Source organism: Bos javanicus, chromosome 7 (assembly GCF_032452875.1).
Source record: "Bos javanicus breed banteng chromosome 7, ARS-OSU_banteng_1.0, whole genome shotgun sequence".
NCBI lineage: Eukaryota > Metazoa > Chordata > Mammalia > Artiodactyla > Bovidae > Bos > Bos javanicus.
The window spans coordinates 51390924-51416478 of NC_083874.1; the positions used below are offsets into that span (position 1 = coordinate 51390924).

The 25555-nt window shown below is 38.3% G+C and overlaps 3 pseudogenes; all 3 read left to right on the plus strand.

Moving 5' to 3' along the window:
* The first annotated feature begins 16431 nt into the window (after positions 1–16431).
* LOC133251366 (protocadherin alpha-1-like) lies at positions 16432–16985 on the plus strand (annotated as a pseudogene).
* Positions 16986–17019: 34 nt separating this feature from the next.
* LOC133251363 (protocadherin alpha-1-like) lies at positions 17020–17837 on the plus strand (annotated as a pseudogene).
* Positions 17838–17859: 22 nt separating this feature from the next.
* Positions 17860–18439, plus strand: LOC133251367 (protocadherin alpha-3-like; annotated as a pseudogene).
* The last annotated feature ends 7116 nt before the right edge of the window (positions 18440–25555 follow it).

The following is a 25555-nucleotide window of genomic DNA, read 5'->3' on the forward strand; positions in this document are numbered from 1 at the left end:
GTGACAACCTAGAGGTGTGGGATGGGGTGGGAGATGGGAGGGAGGCTCAGGAGGGAGGGGATATATGTATACTTATAGCTGATACATGCCGATGTATGGCAGAAACCAACACAATATTGTAAAGCAATTATCCTTCCATTAAAAATAAATTGGTTTTAAAGTGTGCAAAGACAACCCACAGAATGGGAAAAAATATTTGCAAACAGTTGACTGGCAAGTGATTAATCTCCAAAATTTACAAACAGCTCATGCAGCTCAATATCAAAAAACCAAACAACCCAATCAAAAAAATGGGCAGGAAATCTAAATAGACATTTCTCCAGAGAAGACATACAGATGGCCAAGAAATGAAAAGATGCTCAGCATCAGTAATTATTAGAGAGAGGCAAACCAAAATTATAATCAGATAGAACCTCACAAGAATCAGAATGGCCATTATTAAAAAGTCTACAAACAATAAATTCTAGAGAAGGTGTGGAGAAAAGGGGACTCTCCTTCACTGTTGGTGGGAATGTAAATTGGTAGAGCTACTATGGAGAACAGTATGGAGGTTCCTCAAAAAACTAAAAATAGACCTAGCATATGATCCATCAATCCTATTCCTGGGCATATACCTGGAGAAAAACGTGTTTCAAAAGCATACATGCATCCCAACATTCATTTTAGCACTGTTTACAATAACCAAGATGTGGAAGCAACCTAAATGTTCATCAACAGATTGATGGATAAAGAAGATATGGTACATATATACAATGGAATAGTTAAAGTGAAAGTCACTCAGTAATGTCCGACTCTGCAATTCCATTGAATTCTCCAGGCCAGAATACTGGAGTAGGTACCTTTTCCCTTCTCCAGGGGATCTTTCCAACCCTGGAATCAAACCCAGGTCTCCCACATTGCAGGCAGGTTCTTTACCAGCTGAGCCACAAGGGAAGTCTCCAAACAGTGGAGTGGGCAGCCTATCCCTTCTCCAGTGGATCTTCCCGACCCAGGAATTGAACCAGGGTGTCCTGCATTGCAGGCAGATTCTTTACCAACTGAGCTATCAGGGAAGCCCCCAATGGAATATTACTCAGCTGTAAAAGAGTAAAATAATTCCATTTACATCAACATGGATGGACCTGCAGATTTTCATACTAAGTTAGTCAGACACAGAAAGACAAATGTAATATGACATTGCTTATATGCAGAATCTAAAAAAATGATATGAATGAACTTATTTGCAAAACAAAGACTCATAGACTTAGAAAACAAACTTATGGTTACCAAAAGGGAAAGGTGTGGGAGGGGAAGGATAAATTGGGAGTTTGGAATTGACATATACACTCTACTATATTTAAAATAGGTATGCTAAAAAATAAAAATAGGTAAGCAATAAGGATCTACTGTATAGTGCAGGGAACTCTACTCAATATTCTGTAATAACCTAAATGGGAAAATAATTTCAAAAAGAATATAAGTATATACACACAACATTGGAAGTCAACTATTCTCCAATATAGCATACAAATTTTAAAAAATGTGGAAAGACATTTAGACTTAATTCAGTCCTTACTATATGTTAGAGAACTCATACTGTGAGAAGCTTTATGACTATAAAATACTTAATAAAGTCTTTACTGTGCATGAACAACTTACTTAATACCAGTTTAGTAATATTGGCCAAAAAATCCTCTGCATGTAATCAAAATGGGAAAACTATTAGCATGCATCAACAGGTTCCTTGATAATATTCATATTGGCAAGAAGCTCTTTGAGTGTAAGGAATGTGTGAAAGCTTTTAGATATAATTCAATCCTTAACACATGTTGGTGAGTTTATACTGGTATGAATTATTATGAATATATGGAATGTGAGAAAGCCTTTAATCAAAGAAAACATCCTGATAATGCAAAAGAGAATTCATAATGATGAAAATTCTATAAATATAAAATATGTGGCAAAGCCCAAAATAGTGTCTATCAGATTACTCAATTTCAGTGAATTCATACTGGAGACTCTATGAATGCATGGTATGTGGGAAGACCTTTATTCATGTTAGATATCTTAGTTTTCATCAAGTAATTCATTCTGGTAACAACAAATTTTAGGAACTTAGGAAGAACTTTAGGCAACATTTACATCTTTCTCAGTTTGGGGTAATTCATAATATAATTTAATTAACAAAGAAAGCCTTCATTTTTTATACTTGTGTTTGTAGATAATCAGAATATCTATCCCAGAAACAAAATGGGTAGTGTAGAAACTCCATATGCTAATTTATTTCTTATGTCTTTTACTGGTGCAGTTTTACCAGGTATAATTTGGAATTATAATAATTACTTTGGAGAAATTTTGATATGGACTAGATTGTACATTTTGAGGCACAAAGGAAATAATATTTCTACTTCCCAGTGGAGTGCTTTATTTAATTTCTGTGAGGACTCTTCCACCTTGAAACTGGACTTTAAAATTGTCTGATATAATAATTGCTTAAAGCAAATTAAAATCATGAGAAAATTAGAAATGCCTTATTTGTAGATCCACAAAAGCCCATTACATTCCCCTCCATATCTTTTCTACTTTTCCCTTACCCATCTTCCACTTCCAGGACCTTGTTCAATTTCCACTGATTCCTTACTTTTACTCCTCCTCCTTTTCCTCAACTTACAAAACCCTCATTACTGCATCTTAAATTTTATGTTCTTACTTGGGAAAGACTTCAACATGTAGCTATGTTTGGATTTCTGTGCCATTGTTTGGACTTCCCATAGCCCAAAATAAAAAAGAAAAATGTTTATTAAGATGATTATGTGGTTTTGTCTTTTATTGATTTAGAGTATCGCACTAATAGATTTTCATATGATGAAACAACCTTGCATTACTGGGATAAATCACCATTAGTCATGATGCTTTATCTTTTCAAAATTTTGCTGGATTCAATGTGCTAGTATTTTGTTGAGTATTTTTGTCTATATTCATAAGAGGTATGAGTAGGTTTTTTAAAATGTTTATTTATTTGGCTGCACTGGATCTTAGTTGAGGCTTGTGGGATCTTTGATCTTTGTTGTGGCAGGTGAAATCTTTGGCTGCTGCATGCAAACTCTTAGTTGTGACATGTGGGATCTAGTTCCATGACCACAGTCAAACCCAGGCTCCCTGCATTGGGAGCGAAGAGCCTTATTAGTCACTAGACCACCAGGGAAGTCTCTATATGTTCTTTTTTTTCTTATAATATCTTGTCTGCTTTTACTATCAGTGGCCTCATAGAATGAGTTGAGAAATATTCCTTCTTTTTCTACTCTTTGGCAGATGTGATGCAAAACCTCTATTAAATTACTATCTGGTCCTGGGATTTTCCTTGTGGGAAGTTATTTTCTTTTTATGATTAACTCAATCTCTTCACTTGTTATAGGTCTATTCAGATTTTTATATTTTTTCTATAATCAATTTTGGTAGTTTGTGTCTTTCTAGGAATTTTTCCATTTCATCTACATTATCTAATTTGTTGGTCACACTTGTTCACAATATAACCTTATCATATATGATTCTTATTTCTACAAGGTCAGTAGTCATGTTCTTTCTCTCATTTCCAATTCTAGTAATTTTATTCCTTTTCTTTTTGTCAGTCTAGCTAAAGTTTGTCAATCTTACTGATCTTTTTAAAGAACTATCTTTTAGTTTTATTGATATTTTATTTTTCCTGTACTGTAGTTCATCAATATCTATTATATCTTACTATTTGTGTTCTTCTGGTTGATTTAGGTTTAGTTTGCTCTTCTTTTTTTCCCTTCAGTGTCTTAAGGTAGGAGTTTATTAATTTAAGATCATTCTTCTTTTTAAACTTACAGTTGTAAATTTCCCTCTAAGCACTTGTTTCCCATTAACGTTTGGTATGTTGTGCTGGAGGGCCTAGAGGAGCTATCCCACATTGAAGGTCAGGAAGGGCGGTGGTGAGGAGATACCCCTCGTCCAAGGTAAGGAGCATTGGCTGCACTTTGCTGGAGCAGCCGTGAAGAGATACCCCACACCCAAGGTTAAGAGAAACCCAAGTAAGACGGTAGGTGTTGCAAGAGGGCATCAGAGGGCAGACACAATGAAACCATACTCACAGAAAACTAGTCAATCTAATCACACTAGGACCACAGCCTTGTCTAACTCAATGAAACTAAGCCATGCCTGTGGGGCAACCCAAGATGGGTGGGTCATGGTGGAGAGATCTGACAGAATGTGGTTCACTGGAGAAGGGAATGGCAAACCGCTTAGTATTCTTGCCTTGAGAACCCCATGAACAGTATGAAAAGGCAAAATGATAGGATACTGAAACAGAAACTCCCCAGGTCAGTAGGTGCCCAATATGCTACTGGAGATCAGTGGAGAAATTACTCCAGAAAGAATGAAGGGATGGAGCCAAAGCAAAAAGAATACCCAGCTGTGGATGTGACTGGTGATAGAAGCAAGGTTCAATGCTGTAAAGAGCAATATTGCATAGGAACCTGGAATGTCAGGTCCATGAATCAAGGCAAATTGGAAGTGGTCAAACAAGAGATGGCAAGAGTGAATGTCGACATTCTAGGAATCAGCGAACTGAAATGGACTGGAATGGGTGAATTTAACTCAGATGACCATTATATCTACAACTGCAGGCAGGAATCCCTCAGAAGAAATGAAGTAGCCATCATGGTCAACAAAAGAGTCTGAAATGCAGTACTTGGATGCAATCTCAAAAACGACAGAATGATCTCTGTTCATTTCCAAGGCAAACCATTCAATATCACAGTAATCCAAGTCTATGCCCCAACCAGTAACGCTGAAGAAGCTGAAGTTGAATGATTCTATGAAGACCTACAAGACCTTTTAGAATTAATGCCCAAAAAAGATGTCCTTTTCATTATAGGGGACTGGAATGCAAAGTAGGAAGTCAAGAAACACCTGAAGTAACAGGCAAATTTGGCCTTGGAATACAGAATGAAGCAGGGCAAAGACAAATAGAGTTTTGCCAAGAAAATGCACTGGTCATAGCAAACACCCTCTTCCAACAACACAAGAGAAGACTCTATACATGGACATCACCAGATGGTCAACACCGAAATCAGATTGATTATATTCTTTGCAGCCAAAGATGGAGAAGCTCTATACAGTCAGCAAAAACAAGATCAGGAGCTGACTGTGGCTCAGATCATGAACTCCTTATTGCTAAATTCAGACTTAAATTGAAGAAAGTAGGGAAAACCATTAGACCATTCAGGTATGACCTAAATCAAATCCCTTATGATTATACAGTGGAAGTGAGAAATAGATTTAAGGGCCTAGATCTGATAGATAGAGTGCCTGATGAGCTATGGAATGAGGTTCATGACATTGTCCAGGAGACAGGGATCAAGACCATCCCCATGGAAAAGAAATGCAAAAAAGCAAAATGGCTGTCTGAGGAGGCCTTACAAATAGCTGTGAAAAGAAGAGAAGCGAAAAGCAAAGGAGAAAAGGAAAGATACAAGCATCTGAATGCAGAGTTCCAAAGAATAGCAAGAAGAGATAAGAAAGCCTTCCTCAGTGATCAATGCAAAGAAATAGAGGGAAACAACAGAATGGGAAAGACTAGACATCTCTTCAAGAAAATCAGAGATACCAAAGGAACATTTCATGCAAAGATGGGCTCAATAAAGGACAGAAATGGTATGGACCTAACAGAAGCAGAAGATATTAAGAAAAGGTGGCAAGAATACACAGAAGAACTATACAAAAAAGATCTTCACGACCCAGGTAATCACTATGGTGTGATCACTGACCTAGAGCCAGACATCCTGGAATGTGAAGTCAAGTGGGCCTTAGAAAGCATCACTATGACCAAAGTTAGTGGAGGTGATAGAATTCCAGTTGAGCTATTCCAAATCCTGAAAGATGATGCTATGAAAGTGTTGCACTCAATATGCCAGCAAATTTGGAAAACTCAGCAGTGGCCACAGGACTGGAAAAGGTCAGTTTTCATTCCAATCCCAAAGAAAGGCAATGCCAAAGAATGCTCAAACTACCACACAATTGCACTCATCTCACACGCTAGTAAAGTAATGCTCAAAATTCTCCAAGCCAGGCTTCAGCAACACGTGAACTGTGAACTTCCTGATGTTCAAGCTGATTTTAGAAAAGGCAGAGGAACCAGAGATCAAATTGCCAACATCCGCTGGATCATCGAAAAAGCAAGAGAGTTCCAGAAAAACATCTATTTCTGCTTTATTGACTATGCCAAAGCCTTTGACTCTGTGGATCACAATAAACTGTGGAAAATTCTGAAAGAGATGGGAATACCAGACCACCTGATCTGCCTCTTGAGAAGTTTGTATGCAGGTCAGGAAGCAACAGTTAGAACTGGACATGGAACAACAGACTGGTTCCAAATAGGAAAAGGAGTACATCAAGGCTGTATAGTGTCACCCTGATTATTTAACTTATATGCAGAGTACATCATGAGAAACGCTGGACTGGAAGAAACACAAGCTGGAATCAAGATTGCCGGGAGAAATATCAATAACCTCAGATATGCAGATGACACCACCCTTATGGCAGAAAGTGAAGAGGAACTAAAAAGCCTCTTGATGAAGGTGAAAGTGGAGAGTGAAAAAGTTGGCTTAAAGCTCAACATTCAGCAAACTAAGATCATGGCATCCAGTCCCATCACTTCATGGGAAATAGATGGGGAAACAGTGGAAATAGTGTCAGACTTTATTTTTCTGGGCTCCAAAATCACTGCGGATGGTGACTGCAGCCATGAAATTAAAAGACGCTTACTCCTTGGAAGGAAAGTTATGTCCAACCTAGATAGCATATTGAAAAGCAGAGACATTACTTTGCCAACAAAGGTCCATCTAGTCAAGACTATGGTTTTTTCTGTGGTCATGTATGGATGTGAGAGTTGGACTGTGAAGAAGGCTGAGCACCAAAGAATTCATGCTTTTGAACTGTGGTATTGGAGAAGACTCTTGAGAGTCCCTTGGACTGCAAGGAGATCCAACCAGTCCATTCTAAAGGAGATCAGCCCTGGGATTTCTTTGGAAGGAATGATGCTAAAGCTGAAACTCCAGTACTTTGGCCACCTCATATGAAGAGTTGACTCATTGGAAAAGACTCTGATGCTGGGAGGGATTGGGGGAAAGAGGAGAAGGGGACGACAGAGGATGAGATGGCTGGATGGCATCACTGACTCGATGGACATGAGTCTGAGTGAACTCCGGGAGTTGGTGATGGACAGGGAGGCTGGTGTGCTGCGATTCATGGGGTCGCAAAGAGTAGGACACGACTGAGTGAGTGATTTGATCTGATCTGATCTGATTATTTTTTTGATGTTTCTTCCTTTGATGATTGGTCATTTAGTAATGTATTATTTAATTTTTACATATTTTTTGCATTTCCCAAATTTTTTTCTGTTATTAATTTCTAATTTCCATTAAAGGGGAACATGCTTTAGTGAGTTATCTTTTTAAATTTATTGAAACTTGCTTTATGTCTTGGTTATGGTCTATCCTGGAGACTGTTTCATGTGTATTTGAGTACATTTTGAGTACATTGTACTTGAGTACATTTGAGTGCATTGAGTGTATATTTTACTGATGGAGTTTTCTGTAGAAGTCTATTGTATCTAGTTTCTAGTGTCTAGTTTCTACAGGCAGTTGTTCAAGTCTTCTGTTTCCTTGTTGATCTTATGCATGGTTATTTCATATAGGATTGATAGTGGAGTATTGAAATCTCTGTTGTGGAATTATAATGTCTTAGTGTTGGTTTCTTTGTATTTATTCTACTTGGACTTCCTTGAGTTCATTGGATTTTTAGATACATGTGTGCACTTGGTTGCTCGGTCATGTCTGACTCCTTGCAACTCCATGAATGGTAGCCTGTCAAGCTCCTATGTCCATGGAATTTTTCAGGCAAGAATACTGGACCAGGTTGCCATTTCCTACTCCAGGGGATCTTCCTGACCCAGGGATTGAACCCATATCTCTTGCATCTCTTGCACTGGCAGCCACCTGGGAAGGCCAGTATATGTTAAAAATAATCTTTCTACTCATTTCTCCTTCTCTTCTCACTCTTGGGCTCCAGTAATGTATATATTCTAATTCTTGGTGTCCCATGAGTCCCTTACGGCTCCAATTACTTTTCTTCAATCTTTTTTCTTTCTGTTCCTCAAACATTTCCATTGTCCTACCTTCCAAGTTTTCTGATTCTTTATTCTGCCTACTAGTTTTGGCCATTGAACTACTCTGGTGAATTTTTCACTTCAGTTATTGTATTTTTCAGCTTAAAAAAAAATCTTTGGTTGTATTGGGTCTTCATTGCTGCTTGGGCTTTCCTCTAGTTGTGACAAGTGCGGGCTCCTCTCTAGCTGTAGTGTTCGGGTTTCTCATTGTGTTGGCTTCCCTAGTTGTGGAGCACCTGCTCTAGGATGTTTGAACTTCACTAGTTGTGGCTTCCAGTCTCTAGAGCACAGGCTCAAGAGTTGTGGCACATGGGTTAAGCCATTCCACAGCATGTGGGATCTTCCCAGATCAGAGATCCAATATGTGTTTCCTATACTGGCAGGAAGATTCTACTGGTGAACCACCAGGGAAGTCCTTAGGTTTGTTTTTTATACCATTTTCCTATTGAAGAATATCTTGGTTTTCCCCCCCAGTGTTTTGTGTAAACACTGTAAACACTGTAAACACTGATAGTGTAAACAATGCATATAATGCTATTAACATTTATCTAGAGGTTTTTGTGTGAACATAAGTTATTACTACTCTGGGATAAGTGCCCAGGAGTGCAACTTTAAGTCTATTTTTTCCAAAAGAATAGGAAAGTCTATTTTCCAGAATGACTGTTGTGTTTTATATTCTTAGAAGCCACTTATGAATGATTTAGTTTTCTGCATCCTTGCTAACACTTGGTATTTTAACTTTTTATTTTAGTCATTCTGGTAGGCATATAATGATATCTTATTATAGTTTTAATTTGTATTTACCCAAATGCTACTGATATTGGAAATATTTTCATGTGTTTCTTTGACATCTGTATATCTTTTTTGGTGAAATGTTTCTTCATGTCTATCAAGGTTCTATTTGGGCGATTCACCAAAGCAATCTTGAGAAAGAAGAATGGAACTGGAGGAATCAACCTGCCTGACTTCAGGCTCTACTACAAAGCCACAGTCATCAAGACAGTATGGTACTGGCACAAAGACAGAAATATAGATCAATGGAACAAAATAGAAAGCCCAGAGATAAATCCATGCACCTATGGACACCTTATCTTTGACAAAGGAGGCAAGAATATACAATGGAGAAAAGACAATCTCTTTAACAAGTGGTGCTCGAAAAACTGGTCAACCACTTGTAAAAGAATGAAACTAGAACACATTCTAACACCATACACAAAAATAAACTCAAAATGGATTAAAGATCTAAATGTAAGACGAGAAACTATAAAACTCCTAGAGGAGAACATAGGCAAAACACTCTCCGACATACATCACAGCAGGATCCTCTATGACGCACCTCCCAGAATATTGGAAATAAAAGCAAAAATAAACAAATGGGACCTAATTAAAATTAAAAGCTTCTGCACAACAAAGGAAACTATAAGCAAGGTGAAAAGACAGCCTTCAGAATGGGAGAAAATAATAGCAAATGAAGCAACTGACAAAGAACTAATCTCAAAAATATATAAGCAACTCCTGCAGCTCAGTTCCAGAAAAATAAATGACCCAATCAAAAAATGGGCCAAAGAACTTTTCTTTGGCCCATTTCTCCAAAGACATTTGGAGAATGTCTTTGGAGAACAACAGACATTTCTCCAAAGAAGACATACAGATGGCTAACAAACACATGAAAAGATGCTCAACATCATTCATTATCAGAGAAATGCAAATCAAAACCACAGTGAGGTACCATTTCACGCCAGTCAGAATGGCTGTGATCCAAAAGTCTACAAGCAATAAATGCTGGAGAGGGTGTGGAGAAAGGGGAACCCTTTTACACTGTTGGTTGGAATGCAAACTAGTACAGCCACTATGGAGAACAGTGTGGAGATTCCTTAAAAAACTGGAAATAGAACTGCCTTATGACCCAGCAATTCCACTGCTGGGCATACACACCAAGGAAACCAGAATTGAAAGAGACATGTGTACCCCAGTGTTCATCACAGCAGTGTTTATAATAGCCAGGATGTGGAAACAACCTAGATGCCCATCAGCAGATGAATGGATAAGAAAGCTGTGGTACATATACACAATGGAGTATTACTCAGCCATTAAAAAGAATACATTTGAATCAGTTCTAATGAGGTGGATGAAACTGGAGCCTATTATACAGAGTGAAGGAAGCCAGAAGGAATACCTGTGGTGGATTCATTTTGATATTTGGCAAAACTAATACAATTATGTAAAGTTTAAAAATAAAATAAAATTAAAAAAATAAAATAAAAAAAAGAAAAAAGAAAAAAATAATAATTGGGCTATTCAGTTTTTTACTGTTGAATTTTGTTTTTTCATTATACATTCTAGATATGAGTTCTTTGTCAGTTTTATGTGCTTGCAGACAATTTCTCCAAAATTTTAGCTTTTATTCCCATACCCTAAATATGGTATTTTACAGAGTAAATTTTCTTAAATCTTGATGCAATTTATCAAATTTTTCCTTTTACAGACTATGCTTTTGCTATCAAGTCTAAGGACTCTTTCCCTACCCTTAGATCTTAAAGATTTTCTCCTATTTTTGGTAAAAGTTTTAGGGTTTTATGTTTTATTTTATGTTAATGATCCATTTTGAATTGATTTTAATATAAGATATGAGACTTACGTGGGTCTTTTTGTTTGTTTTTCCTAACAAAGTCCAATTGCTGTAACAGTATTTGCCAGAAAAGCAAATTAATTGCTTTTGCACCTTTGACAAATTCAGTTAATTCAGGACATTTGAGTGGGTCTATTTTTGGATTATTTATTTTGTTCCATAGATTGATCTACCTGTCTATTTATGTACCAGTAATACAGACTTGATTTCTGCAGCTGTATAATAACTCTTAAAATAGGATACACTGGTTCCTTCTAATTTTTACTGTTTTAAAAAATTGCTTGAGGTATTATAGTTCCTCTACCATTCCATATAATCTTGTATATGTCTATAGAAAATCTTGTTGAGGTTTTGGTAGAAATTGTGCTAAATCCATATGTTAATTCAGGGAAAAGTAACATCTCCCCATGGCATATTGAGTCATCCAATTCATGAACACAATAGAAATCCCTGCTTATTTAGATATTCTTCCATTTCTTTCATCAGTGTTTTGTTGTTTTCAGAATATGGTATACATTTACACCTAAGTATCTTTTTTGAGCTAATGTAAGTAGTATTGTATTTTAAATTTAATTTTGGTAGGTATATTTTCATTTTTATTGTTAGTATATGAAAATATATTCATTTTTGTATGTTTGTTTTTTGTGACATTGCCGAACTCACTTTTCTAGGAGGTTTTTAAAAATTCCTTGAGGTTTTAATGTATACAGCTGTGATATCTGTAATTAGGGGCAGCTTTGTTTTTCTCATCCATATGCCTCTTATTTCCTTTTCTTGCTTTATTGCACAGAGTAGAACTTCCTGCACTATGCTAAAAAGAGTAGCATTTGGCCTTGTTTCCAATCAGAGATTGATGCATTCGGTTCTTCACAATTAAGTATAATGTTTTCTGGAATCAAGATTGCTGGGAGAAATATCAGTAACCTCAGATATGCAGATAACACCACCCTTATGGCAGAAAGTGAAGAGGAACTAAAGAGCCTGTTCATGAAAGTAAAATAGGAGAGTGAAAAGCTGACTTAAAACTCAAGATTTAAAAAACGAAGATCATGGCATCCAGTCCCAACACTTCATGGCAAATAGAAGGGGAAACTGTGACAGACTTTCTTTTCTTTCTTTTCCTGGGCTCCAGTCACTTTGGATGGTGACTGCAGCCATGAAATTAAAAGACTCTTGTTCCTTGGAAGAAAAGCTGTAGCACATCTAGACAGCACATTAAAAAGCAGAGACATTACTTTGCCGACAAAGGTCCATCTAGTCAAAGCTATGGTTTTTGCAGTAGTCATGTATGGATGTGAGAGTTGGACCATAAAGAAAGCTGAGTGCTGTAGAATTCATGCTTTTGAGCTGTGGTGTTGGAGAAGACTCTTGAGAGTCCCTTGGACTGCAAGGAGATCCAACCAGTCAATCCTAAAGGAAATCAGTCCTGAATATTCACTGGAAAGACTGATGCTGAAGCTGAAGCTCCAGTACTTTGGTCCCCTGATGTGAAGAGCTGACTCATTGGAAAAGACCCTGATACTGGAAAAGATTGAAGACCGGAGGAGAAGAGGACAACAGAGGATGAGATAGTTGGATGGCATCACTGACTTGATGGACATGAGTTTGAGCAAGCTCCGGGAGATGGTGATGGACAGGGAAGCCTGGTGTGCTGCAGTCCACGGGGTTGTAAAGAGTCGGATATGACTGAGGGACTGAACTTTCTATAGGATTGTCATGGATGCACTTCATCAAGTTGAGAAAGTTCTATGATTTTTGAGGAAAAGTCAGATATAATTTTTATATTTGTTCATGTATAGGTTAAGTGTATTTTCCCTCTGGCCTCTTTCAGGATTTTTTTCATTAAAATTTTGATTTTGAGGTAATTGTACACTCAAATTTAGTTGTAAGTCATAATACAGAGAGATCTTGTGTACCTTTCACCCAGTTTCCCCTGATGAAATAGAGTAAAACTGTAGTACAATAATAGAATTTTAATTTAATCTTTGATTTTCTACAATGTGAAACTGATATGCCTAGATGTAGATATTTTGGCATTTATTCTGCTTAGTGTTATCTGAGCTTCCTGGTTCTGTGATTTGATATCTGAAATTAATTTGGAGGAAATTCTCAGTCATTATTATCTCGAATATTGTTTTTCTTTTCTCTCTTTCTTGTCCTAGTACTCTCATTATGTGCATGTTATACTTTTAAAAATTTGGCCTACTGTCCTTTGATTTTATGTTCTGTTTTTTTTAAACCTTTTTACTCTTTGCTTACCATTTTCTGAGGAGTCTATTGATATATCTTCTAGCTCAGAGATTCTTTCCTCATCCATGTCCAATCGACTAATGAAGATCAAATGCATCGTTAGTAATCAAAGTCATCTTTCATTTCCATTACATTTTTTGAAAATCTCTAATATTTCTTTTTGGTTCTTCCTTAGGACTTCCATCTCTCTGTTTACATTGCCCATCTCTTCTGTTCTTATATATTGTCTATTTTATCCATTGAAGTCATTAGTATATTAGCCATAGTTGATTTAAATTCTCAATCTGATAATTTCAACATTCCTTTCATGTCTGGTTCTGTTGTTTGCTCTGCTCTTCAAATTGTGGAATTTTTCCCCCTTTTGGTATACCTCATAATTTTTTGTTGATAGCTGGATATGATATACCTGGTAGAAAGAACTGGTATAACTAGTCTAGTCATAATGAGGTGGTGAGGTGTGGGGAGAAGGGAAACATTCTATAGTCCTATGATTAGGTCTCAGTCTTTTAGTGACCTTATGCTTCTGTACTATGAACTTCACAAGTGTTTCTCATTCTCTTCACCACAGGTCAGACAGGATAGCTAGAATGCCCTGGAATTGGGTATTTTTGTTCTCTCTTATGGAAGGTTAGAGTCTGCTGGAACTGGGTATTTCCTTTCCTTAAGGTCAGTTAGGCTCTGATAATAAACAATAAATAATTAAACTTCCATTAATTAGTTTCCCCTGAGGGAAGGCCTCTTAAGAAGCAAAGAGTACTCTGGGTATTTCACAATGGTTCCTTTTCCCCTCCCACTGCCAGAAACATGAGAGGATTTTTTTTTTTTCTGATATTTACTGTAGGAATCTGGTCAAGCTCTGGGAGATAAATTTCAAAATATTTTTGCCCTAAGCTAAGTTGCTTCAGTCGTGTCTGACTCTGTGTGACCCCATAGACAGCAGCCCACCAGGCTCCCCAATCCCTGGGATTCTCCAGGCAAGAACACTGGAGTGGCTTGCCATTTCCTTCTCCAATGCATGAAAGTGAAAAGTGAAAGTGAAGTTGCTCGGTCATGTCCGACTCTTAGCGACCCCATGGACTGCAGCCTACCAGGATCCTCCGTCCCTGGGATTTTCCAGGCAAGAGTACTGGAGTGGGGTGCCATTGCCTTCTCCGATTTCCTCCATCTCAAAATGCTTCCCCCTAGATTTTTAAACTCTGAGACTCATCCACATTGAGCCTCAAGCAATTTATGCATTATAATTTAAATACTCCTGCTCCAGCTCTGATTCCCATAGTGGCTTCTGCTCTTGGGTCTCTGTGTCAGTAATCTCTGACTTTCTGAATTTCCCTATTTCTTTTATTTTGGGGGCAGTGGTTTGCCATATGTCCTCTCTTCTCTTACATATCCAAAAGATGTTGTTGACTTTTTTCAGTCTGCTCAATTTTTGTTGTTAGAATGGAGTGGTGATTTCAAAGCCTCTTACATTCAGAACTAGAGACTGGAAGTCCTCGATAGTGTCTTTTGATGGAAAAATTATTTTTCAACTTTTTTGGAGTCTAATTTGTCCATTTCTTATTTTGTTGCCTGTACCACATACAGGGAATCATCACCAAACTGAAAGTCATGAAGCTTTTGCCATGTATTCAGCTAAGTATTTTACAGTTTTAAATCTTACATTTAGGTCATGGATTTATTTGAGTTAATTTTTGTATGTGGTGGTCAGTAAGGGTATAACTCATAAGGATATCCTGTTTTCCCAGGTGGTGCTAGTGCTAAAGAACGCACCTGCCAATGCAGGAAACATAAGAGATGTGGGTTTGATCCATGGGTCAGAAAGATCCCCTGGAGGAGGGCATGGCAACCCACTCGTCTTCTTGCCTGGAGAATCCCATGGACAGAGGAGCCTGGTGGGCTACAGTCCATAGGGTCACAAAGAATCGGACATAACTGAAGCAACTTAGCATATCTTGTTTTCCCAGCACCATTTGTTGAAAAGACTATTTTTCCTCCCCTTGAATGGTCTTAGCACTTTTGTTGAAAGTCATTTGACCATATATGTAAGAATTTCTTTCTGGATTCTTTATTTCTATCCCATTGGTCTATGCATCTGTCTTTATGACAGTGCCACACTGTTTTGATTACTGTAGCTTTGTATTAAGTTTTGAAATCAGAAAGTGTGAGTCTTCTGGCTTTGCTCTTTTTCAGGATTGTTTTGGCTATTTATGGTCCCTTGAGATTCTGTATATTTCCATATGCGTGCCTGCTAAGTCACTTCAGTCATGTCCACCTCTTTACGATGCTATGTACTGAAGCCCACCAGGCTCCTCTGTCCATGGGATTCTCCAGGCAAGAACACTAGAGTGTGTTGCTATGCCCTCCTCAAGGGAATCTTCCTGACCCAGTGATGGAGCCTGTGTCTTCTACATCTTATGCATTGGCAGGCAGGTTTTTTACCACTAGTGCCACCTGAGAAGCCTATGTTTCCGTATGCTGCTGCTGCTGCTAAGTTGCTTCAGTCATGTCTGACTCTTTGTGACCCTATGGATTATAGCCCACCAGGCTCCTCTGTCCATGGGGATTCTCCAGGCAAGAAGACTGGAGTGGGTTGCCGTGCAGTCTTCCAGGGGATCTTCCCGACCCAGGAATTGAACCCAAATATCCTGTATTGCAGGCAGATTCTTTACCACTGAGCCACCAAGGAAGCTCATGTTTCCATATCAGTTCAGTTCAGTCGCTCAGTCATGTCCGACTCTTTGCGACCCCATGAATTGCAGCACGCCAGGCCTCCCTGTCCATCACCAACTCCCGGAGTTCACTCAGACTCACGTCCATTGAGTGTGTGATGCCATCCAGCCATCTCATCCTCTGTTGTCCCCTTCTCCTCCTGCCCCCAATCCCTCCCAGCATCAGAGTCTTTTCCAATGAGTCAACTCTTCGCATGAGGTGGCCAAAGTACTGGAGTTTCAGCTTTAGCATCATTCCTTCCAAAGAAATCCCAGGGCTGATCTTCAGAATGGACTGGTTGGATTTCCTTGCAGTCCAAGGGACTCTCAAGAGTCTTCTCCAACACCACAGTTCAAAAGCATCAATTCTTCGGCACTTAACCTTCTTCACAGTCCAACTCTCACATCCATACATGACCACAGGAAAAACCACAGCCTTGACTAGATGGACCTTTGTTGGCAAAGTAATGTCTCTGCTTTTGAATATGCTATCTAGGTTGGACATAACTTTCCTTCCAAGGAGTAAGCTAATTACCAAAAACTAAAGAAGGAAACCATTTTGTCACCACCAGAGAGAAGACAAAAACTGTAAAAAGATAATTTATTTCAAATATGAAGCTTTAAAAAAGCAAGATTTTAAAGTAAAGTGAGAGTGACAGGAAAGGTGTAATGCTTTTTCAATGCTATTTTCAAGGAGAGGTGGCCAGGGACACCAGTGCCTGCTGCTCTCACTTCTGCTCCTTACAGCCTGAGGGACTGGCAGTGGCCAGATTCGTTCTTGGTCCCTGAGGAAGCCAAACACAGCACCTTTGTGGGTAGCATCACCCAGGACCTGGAGCTGGAGCTGGCGGAGCTGGTGCCGTGCCTGTTCTGGGTTGTATGGGGAACTGGTTCCACAGGGAACTTATGAAGATGAATTTGCAGAATGGCATTTTGTTTGTGAATATCTAGATCCATTGGGAGAAGCTATGTGGACAGAGGGCCAAATGTAGTATCCACCTAGAGGTAATTGTGGACAGGCCACCTGAGGTTTTCCATGTGGATGTGGAGGTGCATGCTTTAATAAAAATCCTCTGGTCTTTGGAGCAAGAGAAACAGGTTAATTTATTTCTGAATCTAGATTGCTAGATTCACGTTTCCTGGTACCAATGCTATTCTAACCCTTAGCTCCAGGGTTTATTTCTCTTTGGGTGTACAGGCACGTGGTGAACTAAGTCACTTTAACCTGAATTGAAGTCTGGATAAGAAGAAACACCAGAACTTCGTTTATGATTGACAGGCACTGGGACGGGAGCAAACCAGAACTAGAAGGTACAGTTCAGCTGCTGATCAGAGTGCTTGATGCTCCATTGTTTGCCCAGGCCGTGTACACAGTGTACTTTTAGACACTATAGCAAATGGAACATTAGTGATCATATTAAACACCTGTGATGCTGATGAACGTGTAAATGGTGAAACTGCCTTTTCCTTTGGCAATGATATCCCTCTTGACTTAAAAAGAAACAAAAAGCTTCAAAAATGATTCCAGCTCAGGGGAAATTAGGCTATTTGGTAGACTGAATATGAAGAAATGAAACCCTATGAAATTCAGGTAAAAGCAGTTGATAAAGAAGGTCCTCAATATCAAATGACTGCAAGGTTTTTGTGAGTGCTGGATATAAACGATAATACTTTTTACCAGTTAGAGGACCCTTCACTCTGCACTGTCATTGCCTTCATCTCCTTGTCCAACTGTGACTGTGGTGTCAGTGTGTAGGTGACATGCACCCTGAGGCCTCATGTCCCCTTCAAGCTGATGTCCACCTAAAAGAATTCATTGGTGCTGGACAGAGCCCTGGACTGTGAAAGCATGTCGAAATATGTGGTGGTGGTGACTGTAAGGTGCTCACCTTCCCTGTCGACCACGACCAACATGTTTGTGGAGGTAGCCAATGTGAACTACAGCATGCCTGGCTGCTGCCTCCTGAGCTGGGTGACTGGGCCGTGCTGTGAGCCAGCTGGTGGCGGGGTAGGTGAGTGTGGGCCACATGGTGGCAAAGGTGCACACAGTGGATGCAGACTGGGCTATACCACATGGCTGTCTTAAGGACTCGGGGCTACCATGCGTGGCTGTCATATGAGCTGTAGCCGGTGGTGGGTGGCGAGCACAGCGCATTCCTCATGGGGCTGTACACTGGCAAGATCCACATGATGCACACCCTGGACAAGGTGGACGCACTGCGCCTACCAGTGCTGGTGAAGGACGAGGGTGAGCCGGCGCTGACGGCCATGGCTACCGTGCTAGAGGACAGCAGCCGGGTGCCCAAGGGCTCTTTGTGGGCTTCGACGGGCTTCGCTGGAGCGGAAATGGTGTTAATGGATGTGAACGTGTACGTGATCATCGCCATCTGTGTGGTGTCCAGCCTGTGGATGTCATGCTGCTGCTGTACATGGCGCTGTGGTGCTCCATGCTGCCCAGCGAGGGTGCATGTGGTCCACGAAGCCCAAGCTGGTGTGCTCCATCATGGTGGGGAGCTGGTCTTACTCTCAGCAGACACAGCAGAGGGTGGGTGCTCTGGGGAGGGACCACCCAACACCAACCTCATGGCTTTCAGCTCCGTCTTTGTTCAGGTCTGAACACGTTGGGAGGAAATGAATATCCAGAAACAAATTCGGATCTTTCTGGTAATGTAAATTCAACTTCCAAGCTTTAGGTTTAATTTTTAAATTTTTTAACTTATCTAACCATCTTTTCAAATGTCACTTTAAAAACTGTATTCCAAGTGTTCGCTAAAGTCAGAACAAATCTTACTGTTTATTGTAGATGTTTATTCTATTACATATGGCTGCATCTTGAATGGAACTTGGAGTCAAACAACAAGCACATATAGGGACAAATCATCATATTCCTTGGTTTAAATAGCAGGATACTTTTGAAAGAAATACTGAGGTAGTAAGTAGCTTTGAGCATATTTACCATAGGATCTTAATGTAGTCAAATACAGTGACATTTTCAAGTTTATTTATATCTCATAATGAAATGTCAAGCTCTGGACAAAAAATTATAGGCAAATTTTTAGAAACCATCTGCCTTTCCTTAATATTTTAAGTTTCAAAGTGGGCAATTTAAAAAATCATTTTAAGCAAAAGTAATTTAAAATATATTTTAGGGTGATATTTTAATTTTTGTATTAAAATATACAGTTATTTTTTGATTGCCATTATGGTCACTATCCTGATGCCAATGACTTTGAGTTCTCCTGGTTCTAGAAAGCTTGATGTGGAATGATTTTGTTATTATAGGATCATTGACTAGGAAACACTTACTGAGCACCTTCCATTTACTCACAAATGTTCTAAGACACTTTATTTTTATTTCTCTCAACCTTTCCAATAACTTTGTGAAGTGCATACTTTAGTCTCTCTTTGTGGATGAAGGTGCTGAGGCTCAGAAAAACTAAGTGCAATATTTTTACTCAGTTTCCTCTAAATTTCCCAAGGATATCCAAAATTGGCTTGTTCTAATGCACTTCATTGCCTTGTATAAAGTATTTAAAGTAGCTTACAGTGGAAGATATTTATAAGAATTATTTTTAAAATCTGTTTAAAAGTCAAAGTAAAAGATCAAGAGAAGAGTGGGAACAATTTATCAAAAAATCAGTAATATGTTGAGTGCAAATCCTAATACTCATCTTCCTAGAAGTAAATACAGAAATATAAAAAAGAATAAAAGGAAATTCTCTATACCAAATTTTCAAGAGAGAAAAAAAAAAAAAACTCCTCTCTGCTATAAACTCAAACAGTTGGTTACTGATCATTATGTAAGGGTTTAGCAATATACTCAAGAGTATGTTTGATAGCAGTTTTGGAAAACAAGCTGAAACATATTTGTTAAAAATACTATACTTGCTAGTCACTAAGTCAAGAGCATAATGTTAAACTTTATTTCCTATGTTTAATTCTGAAGTTACACAAGCATTAAATGAACATATTTTTGTCTGCAAACATTCAAATAAACATACAGAAAATGTCCTATGAAAGTCCCCTTTTAGAAGCATTCTATAAGAAGTTAGTATAATTTAGTAGTTAAGTTTCTAGAGATTTGAACTGATACAGAACTGTTGCTTAGAGTGTTTCAAAAAACAGGTGGTGAGCATGTTTCTGCAACTTTTCAAATATTAATTATCATCCCTCCAGGCTTTTGGCAAAAATCAGCAAAATAATATTAATAATAATAATAATTTTAAAGTCATATTGCCAAGTTTCCAGCTCCTTTAAATGTGAGGTAAACTTTGCAAGATTATAAAGTTGAGAGAGATAAATTGAAGCACAAAAGAGTTTCTCTTCCCTAATTCACACTACCTATGTCCCCACGTCCAGGCTTAGGAATTTCTCTAGGGACACTCAATATATTTACTGATGGATCCATTCCACAAGCACAAATGGAAAGCCTACTGCATACTAAGTCCTGCTGTAGAAACTAGGGACCTAGCAAGAATGAAACAAGATAGGTGAGTCCCTGACTTCAAGGTGATCACACTGTAACCCATTTAAAATCACAATTGTGTTATGAAAAGACTTGGATTTGGTGTAATATTGCCTTTTCAGTTTTATTTGTCTAAACAAATTGTCTTATAAAGGAGAATCTCATTCTATTAATAACTTTTTAAAAATAGGCAATATAATGCTGACTGCTATTAGCCGTAGTTAATATTCTTGTGCCATTCAGAATCTTTGTGCCAACTTTCAATAGTTTTGTCTTCCTTTATAAGATTTCTTCCATGAAATGTATTCTTTCCTTTCTTCTTCTTTATTAAGATGGCCCAGTTGCCTTATTTTTCAGCTTTTCCACCATTCTTTGCTATCATTAATGTGTTATATAGATTTATGGGAAAGTTTATTAATGTGTTATATAGATTTATGGGAAAGTTTATTTTTTGGTATGTTTACAATTCTAATTAGTCATTCATTTGGGAAATGTATTAACTTAAAATGGTCATATCTTCAAAAGGTAAATTTATATATGCTGAGATCTTATCAGATATGGCAGGCTACAGTTCATAGAGCTGCAAAGAGTTGGACAGAACTGAAGCAACTTAGCACACATGCAATTTGATTAGTTTTGGTTAATATTAATTATCCATTAAAGCTGGCAGCTTCACACCTTTGTCATCTATCTGAAAAAACTAGACAGAGATCATTGTGCTGTTAATACTTTTTATTCTAATTTTTCTATGAAGGCTCCAAAAATCATCCCAGTGGAAACAAAACCCATCATTGCTTTCAGTAAAATATTGGTAAAACATACCTTATTATCATTTGATTATTCAATTTCAGTAATGAATTTAAATTTAATAACTATGATTTTAGGATACTTTCAAGTTACCTTGGTATAATAATAACAATGTAATTTAATTTGTAGGGGAATACTACAAATTAGCATTGTCTAAAATATAAGGAATAATACCCAAGAAGACTATTTCTTGATATGTTCCTTCTTTTTCAGAAAACTTCCTTTCTAAGATTAGAGTTGTGATTCTATTTTCTAGTATTTGTTGTTCAGTTGCTAAGTCGTGTCTGACTCTTTGTGATCCCACAAACTGCAGCATGCCAGGCTTCTCTGTCCTTCACTATCTCCCTTAGTTTGCTCAAACTCATGTGCACTGACATGACCATTGACCTGACATGTCCAAACTCATGACCATTGAGTCAGTGATGCCATACATCTCATCCTCTGTTGCCCCTTCTCCTCCTGCCCTCAATCTTTCCCAGCATCAGGGTCTTTTCCAATGAGTCAGCTCTTTGTATCAGGTGGCCAAAGTATTGGAGCTTCAGCATCAGTCTTTCCAGTGAATATTCAGGACTGATTTCCTTTAGGATTGACTGGTTGGATCTCCTTGCAGTCCAAGAGACTCTCAAGAGTCTTCTCCAGCACGACAGTTTGAAAGCATCAATTCTTTGGTGCTCAGCCTTCTTTATGGTCCAGCTCTCACATCTATACATGACTACTGGAAAAACCATAGCTTTTACTATATGGACCTTTGTCAGCAAAGTAATGTCTCTGCTTTTTCATAAGCTGTCTAGATTTGTCATAGCTATTCTTCCAAGGAGCAAACATCTTTTAATTTAACGGCTGCAGTCATCGTCCACATTGATTTTGGAGCCCAGGAAAATGAAATCCGACACTGTTTCCACATTTTCCCCATCTATTGCTGTGAATTGATGGGACCAGATGCCATAATCTTACTTTTTTGAATGTTGAGTTTTAAGCCAGCATTTTCACTCTCTTCTTTCACCTTCATCAAGAGGTTCTTTTGCTTCTCTTCACTTCCTGCTATTGAAGTGGTATCATTTGCATATCTGAGGTTGTTGATATTTCTTCTGGAAATCTTGATTCCAGCTTGTGATTCATTCAGCTTACTGTTATTTTCTAGTATGTGCTGTGCTATGCTTAGTCATGTCTGACTCTTTGCGAACCCATGGGTTGTGGCCTGCCAGGCTCTTCTGTCCATGGAGATTCTCCAGGCAAGAATACTGGAGTGAGTTGCCATGCCCTCTTCCAGATCTTCCCAAACCAGGGATCAAGCCCAGGTCTCCCTCATTGCAGACGAATTCTTTACCATCTGAGCCATCAGGGAAGCCTATGAATACTTCAGTGGGTCGCCTATCCCTTTTCCAGGGGAACTTCCCAACCCAAGAATCAAACCAGGGTCTCCTGCATTGCAGGATTATTTACCAGCTGACCTACTAGGGAAGCCCATTTTCTAGTATAACAGTAAATAATTAGAGAAGTTAGGTATCACTTCAAAGTACCTTTGAGACTTATGATTAGGCAAGAATGCAAATGGATGAGAATGAGAAACAGTTGTTTATTTTGGTAGCCACTGTCAATATTTCTGTTCTCCTCCTTCTGGGAACACTGGAGGATTTCATTTCCTTGCTACCCTGAGCTTTGATTTTCTTTGATCAAATACATGTGAATGATGTATATCACTTCCAAGCAGAAACAGATAATTGCCAGTGAAAGATTGCCTCCTGCTGTCTTTTCCTATTGTAGCATTTGTGGAAGTACAGGTTGATGCTGAGATGCCATTGATCAAAATATTCTGGGATGCTGAGCCAACATGTGGAGAAAAGCTGTCCTAGACAGTCTCCCATAACCACAGAGGACTTTTCAGGAGTCAGAGATAAAATCATGTTTATTTAAAATGGAAATAGTCAATATACAGCAACATGGTCATTGGGGTTCCACTGCCATTAAGCTAATGTGAATAGAATACATTTTACAAGAAGAGCATTACAACATGTAATCTATACAACTGATAGGAGAACATTATTATTGACCCTTTCACTAAGATTTGTGACCCACCCAAATCTAGGATAATGCTAAGTTTAGGTTTATCTTAATTATGTCTGTAAAGATCTCTATTCCAAATAAAGACACATTTTAAGTATCTGACCATTAAGTAGATTAGATAACTTGTATTTCATGGAAAAATTATTGTGTAGTGATTTCTTTTATATAAAAATCAGGAGAAGAAAAATAAACTGAATTTAAAATGTTTTAGGCACCTCTTTTTTTTTTTTTTCTTGCCTATCATCCATTTCCCTTTCTTCTTTTCTTCCTTCTGGGGCTTTGTTGTAGTTTTGTGAAAGACTTGAATGGGCATTTTTGAAGAATGAATCCTCAGAGACATAAAATTGTAGGGAATTGACAGTTTGCTTTGGTAAGGGCAAAGGGTATTCTTAGCAATGGATACTATATTGGTTTTGTAATGCTTCTGTATGTAACAAATTACCACAACCTTGGGGGCTTGAAACAACACAACAGAAATTTATTCTCTCACAGTTCTAGAGTTCAGAAGTCCAACAAGGTGTTGGCAGGGCCATGTTCTTTCTGAAGACTGTAAGGGGAGAATTCTTCCTGGCCTCTTCCAGGTTCTGGTGGCTCTAGCCATTCCAAGGTTCGTGGAAGTGTAACTCCAGTTTCTGTCTCAGTGGTCACAGTTCCTTCTTTCACATGCCTCTGTGCATTTTTTCTGTCTCTTATAAGGATATTTGTCACTGGATTTGTGACCCACCCAAATCTAGGATAATGCTAAGTTTAGGTTTATCTTAATTATGTCTGTAAAGATCTCTATTCCAAATAAAGACACATTTTAAGATTCTGAGTGGATATATCTTTTGGGAGCTACTATTCCAACCACTATAGATACAAAGAAGTATCAAGCTTATTGGCTAAGCTTGGCTTCTCAGACTCCTATCCCCATTGGAGGAAATGTGCTTGCATTTCTGGCAATGGGAATCTATCTCTCTGAGAGAGGGGGAGAGATATTCCGGGTCCTCAGAAACCCTGAATAACAGAAGAATGTGCCTCATACCTTCAGACATATGATTCTCAAAATCCAGCAAAATTAGTTTATAGGATTGCAAAAATTCCCTTTAAGCAAGCCATGTTTCCTAGAGCTAATATCTGGATTTTAGGCATAATTCCTTAGTATGTCAACAGTAGCTGGTATGTGGCCACTGATTATTAAAAAAACCCATACGGTATTACAAATATACAGTTGCACTGCAACTACTTAATGATATAATGGCTAGCCTGTAGCTATGTGCAATCTCTTTAAGCTCCAGGAGAAACTAAATACATGAGTCTTTGTACTGGCCTTAACAAAAACAAACCTCCTTGTTTTTAGTCCCCATAATTTAGGTGTGCCTGATTTCATCTCCTGGCTTTAAGAATAGATAAGCAAACCATGTCTGGCCAGTGTGAGGACCATCACCACTACTGACTAAAGAAAAGATATGTCATCTAAACAGGATCAAAGGAAGTGATTGTCTAGGACTTTTTCCTGGGCTACTAAGAAAAGGGCATTTTTCTTTCTGCTGAGAGTCACTACATGTGGCCTGAAAATAGGTAGCCTAAAAGCTACCCTAACCATTTTTGCCATCACATGTAAAAGTATTATAAAAGTTGAGATAATTTTCTTATGGCATTATTAAAGTGTGTACACCAAGCTCTTCCTGAAACTAGTACATAATTTTCCACTTCCATGTATAAAACAATAAATAATGTTCTGCTTTTTTGCTTAAGTCAGTTTACTTGGGGTTTATTGTTAGAATATGATTAATAGACATATATACTTTTATAGATGATGTGAATGAATATCTTAAGATATTGGACTCAAGGGAGAAATTAGCCTTGGGTTTCAGTACCAGGAAAAGCTAGTTTTTCTTTAGCAAGGATTTTTTCATTTACTGACACTATAAATTTTGCAGTTAATTTTTGTTTTCCTCTTTGCCGAAAACAAAGTTTGTGACCTCCTTATTGTGGTTCAGTCATAAGATGTGTCCAACTCTTTGCTACCCCATGAACTGCAGCATTCCAGGCTTCCCTGTCCTTCACCATCTCCTGCAGTTTGCTAAAACTCATGTCCATTGAGTCAGTGATGCCATTCAACCATCTCATCCTCTGTCTCCCTCTTCTCCTCATGTCCTCAATCTTTCCCAGCATCAGAGTCTTTTCCCATGAATAGGCTCTTTGCATCAGGTGGCCAAAGTATTGGAGCTTCAGCTCAGCATCAGTCCTTCCAGTAAATATTCAGGGTTGATTTCCTTTAGAACTGACTGATTTAATCTCCTTACTGTCCAAAGGACTCTCAAGAGTCTTTTTCAGCACCACAGTTTGAAAGCATCAGTTCTTCAGCGTTCAGCCTTCTTTGTGGTTGTGACCTGCTTAGAGTAACTGAAGATAACTTTTATGCATTTTGACACTGACTTACCCTCAATTCATTTTGTTTTATCCCTATGTTATCTTTGTCATAT